We start from the raw sequence: 4,174 nt of genomic DNA, 5'->3' as shown, positions 1-4,174 counted from the left end.
TTGTTGTCCCTACGGCTATACTGCGTAGTGAACATAGACCGTATATAAAGATGTGGTGATAGGCGCTCACCAAATCTGCTGTCATTGCTTGAATCGGAGGACAGAAGTTGCTCCACGTTTCCCCACTTTTTGCCACAGCTGATACATTATTTGGACTTCTTTCAGTGGATTGATTGATAGCTGTCATCCAGAGTGAACAGAATAGTGTCCATGGCAACGCTCTGCTATGCATGGCAACGGTGTGTTATCCTTTGGTTCTGTTACTTCACAATAATAACAATTGAATAAGATTATTGAACACTGTACTCAGGTATCTGCACTGTTGTGAATGAATACATTTAGATAATCATGGCTCCTGAAAGTTTGTTCAACCAAATATTTATACATTTTTTTAAATACATTTTTTGGGGCATTTTTAGGCCTTTATTATGACAGGACAGCTTAGACATGAAAGGGGAGAGAGAAGGGAATGACCTTCAGCAAAGGGCCGCAGGTCGGAGTCAAATCTGCAGCTGCTGCATCAAGGGCTGAGCCTCTGTATATGGGCGCACTCTATATTTCAAAGTAAGGCCAACTACTTTACCATTAAACAAATATGTGGGTTAAATCCAGCTGAGAACATGGGGAACTATGATGCTGTGGGAAAAAAGGAATACAACAACCCCATATTCACTGAAACTAAGCTGTGGATGATTTTAATGTAGTTCCTGAATGTATCACATGGGTCAGAAATGTTAGCGTTATGTTAAAGAGAAACTATTGTATAGCATTTTCAGGATTATACTTGCATTTTGTGTTTGTACTACAACATGTTTACATGCTTTAATGTAAAAAAAAAAAAAAAAAAACACTTGTACCTGTATTCAACCTCTGTATGAGACCCTCTGTAGGAGCACCTGTTTCTTTAATCCCTCCTCCCGAAAAAGCCCAGTCTACTCTGATTGGCCAGCGCGCTTCCTGGCATGTCTGGAGCATCCGCTCCGTGTTTCACTCATTGACATATATAAAATTGATCCACAGAGCCTTTTGCTCTGGACGGAGACCAGTGAAGGCTATTAGAAGCACTTTTCCAGTGATCACTTGCTTTACTGCGCAGCCTCCAACTGACAGAGACAACGTAAATGTGACGTCAGCAACGTGTCTGAAAGTTGTAAGTCTTCTGGTAGCTGTGCCAAGAGAAATATCAATCATTCCCAATCTTACAGAGACAGAGAGCGTAGGTATATGTAAGGAGATAACATAGGCACAGGCTAATTATTGATCACCAACATGCTAGTTAACATTAGTAATTAAACCTAAACAGCTAACGTAAGTCCAAACTGCCCGCAAGCTTCTCCTGTACTATACGGTAATTCCTCTACTGTGCGACAGTAAGTCACTTGGTTATGACACAATCGTTAACCTATTTTTATAAAAACGTCTGCTACGGAGCCATAACATGAGGTACAAGGTAATGGAGCCTTTTATACATTGTCGTGTTTCTTTAGAAATAAACAATGGACAAATAGAGTCTTTAAACGCTTCAGATGTAAAGTTATTCGCTGTCAAAGTGGCGCTAAAATGTATGCTAGTCAGTGGAATGCTAATGGGAGGTGATCTCTTTGTAGCGTCAAAATGGCGCCATAGGAGGTTCGAGTTCTGAAGCAAAGCTTACCCCCTTGGAGCCATCGCAAAAACACTTCGCAGTGGCCTTGGCGGCCATTTTACTTTCCACCATAACCGAATGATGTGTTTTGCGTCATATCTCCTGAACCAAACATGGTAACACAGAATAGGTGATGTCTACCCCTACGTTTTGATGGTCCAAGGTTACAATGATACCAAATACAACATCATAAACTGTTCAGGTAAAAAGTTAATGGTGCATTTAGTGACATTGAAGAAGGAAATCGCAGTATTTGAGAACCTAGGCTAGACTTTAGATTATTATTGTTATAATATTGTTATTATTATTATTGTCTGTTGCATGCATGCAACAGTTTTTAACACGTAATCCTTTTGTTAATTAACCCTGATGATACAGTGACTGTAAAGAATAGAACAGAAAAGAGCACAATTAAGAGCACAATTAAGTCCGCTGACAATGGAGGGGAAAACAATTAATCTCTCTTCATTGACTTTGTAAAGCGTAAATGTTCCAATTCCGTCTGTTAGCAAATACAGAAAAATGCCTAAAAGAAGCTATGTGGTGAGATGCACTGCCAACAGGGTGAACACCCATAACTAGCAAGCTAGAGAGTGAATGAAAAGAGGAAGGGCGTTATTGAGAACATAGTCTGGATCAACATTTCCAGGATAATTGCCTCACCCTCTCCTTCAGCTCTCTGTGCGTTACCATTCTCAAACTCCATTCCCTCCTGGAAACAACAACAAACTTCGAGCTAGCAAGCTACATGTTGAAATTTTGAAGAACATTTAGAACGTGCAACAAGGCAGGCCTGCTTGGTTCTTTCAGGGAATGATTTTAAAGAGTTATAAAGAATATGTTTACTGCATTTACTCTCTAAGTGGGACATAGTGGGACCGATTGGTGGGATTACTGTAGACAAAGTGTACACGGAGATACACTGGTAAGAGCTAATGAGGTTTAACCATATATCCAGCTAACTTAAATAGCTCACGTTACTGTACTGGGTGAACAGTTGACCTTATTTAATATTGTGGCGTTTTGCAAATGTTCCACCAAAACAAGTTCCTTCCCAAGGTCATTTGGCAGAGCCACCGTTGCTGCGTCCAAAGCTTAGTGCTGCCCAAGACGACCCACAGCGCTATGGAGATAGGGCTGGCAATGCAAGGAGCAATCGTAGGAATAAAACTTTATATTTCTGATTGTGTTCCGGCGGTTACGTTCTAAAGCCCAAATGAACACACACACACACCTTTGCGGACCTCTGCACAACCATGAAGGTTGCCAGATTTTGTGTGAATGCAGAGCAGGTTTCTTCCTAAAAGGGAATTGTTCCTTGCCACTGTCACAATAGCCACTGCTAATGCTTGCTCTTGAGGGAATTACTGTAATTGTTGGGTTTTTGGAATTTATAGAGTGTGGTTTAGACCTACTCTATCTGTAAAGTGTCTCGAGATAACTCTGTTATGATTTGATACTATAAATAAAATTGAATTGAATTGAATGCACCACAAATACAATCTAACAGGAACAAAAACCATCAACCACCCCCCACGGTCTCGAGGAAAACAAAACAAACCAAAATACAAGAAAACAAAAATCACACCTTGCCTAGTCGCTCTTTTCTAATTCTTGTGGTGTTGAGGTCACCAGGACCGATACCTGTGCTGCTGTGTTTTTCCCATAGGTCTATAGTTGATGATTTGTTAATCCTTGCTGTAGAGAGCTCAAGCATAACTATGTCTAGAAAATACGCCAACCAATGTTTTATACAAAGCGAGTAGGGGGGGGGCCAGCGTTGAGATATAATTTTCTTGGTTGCGGTTGCACCGGCTAGCCAAACTTTCTTCTGTCTCCCAAGCAGGTGTAATTTAGAGTCGTCATTAAGTAACAAAACAATCGGGTCCTACTGAATTCAACATCCTATCACATCAGATATTATTGATGTTTTTTTATTCCAGAACTCATGCACCTGTTCACACTCCCAGACCATGTGCAGAAAAGTTCCAGTTTGTTCAGGTTGACAGAACGTGCAATAGGAAGTGGGAATGACTTTAGAGATGTATCTCTTCTGAGGAGTCCGGTATGTCCTATGACATATGTTGAAATGGATCTGCTGCTGATTTTGGTTCTTGGAACAATGGAAAATGTTGTCCCAAACTCTCTCCCAATTAATTGCGTTCCCCTCAGTGCTCAGCTCTTGCTCCCATTTCCTTGCTATTGGGGAGTTCTCCTATGGATACTTGCGTCAGTTTAGCATAGATCTTGGACGCTAATCCTCTCACAGGAAAATCAACAAACCATTTCATAACTGGGTGCGGCTCAATACTGTTTCCCCATGGCACTCCGTAACATTTTAGGGCTGCTCTTAAGTGCAGACAAAAGAAGAAGGATGTCCTGCGGACCTCAAAACTAGCTCTTAGGTCTTCAAAACTGAAGATGAAATCTCTAAGAGGAGTTCGTTAAAGTATAGCACCTTGACTTTTAGGCCTACTTCCTGTTGCCACTACACACTAAAAACTCCTGGGTCAAAAAATAACCCATAAT

Source organism: Perca flavescens, chromosome 1 (assembly GCF_004354835.1).
Source record: "Perca flavescens isolate YP-PL-M2 chromosome 1, PFLA_1.0, whole genome shotgun sequence".
Taxonomy (NCBI): domain Eukaryota; kingdom Metazoa; phylum Chordata; class Actinopteri; order Perciformes; family Percidae; genus Perca; species Perca flavescens.
The sequence above is the reverse complement of the archived record's forward strand: the minus strand, read 5'-3'. Positions refer to the sequence as shown.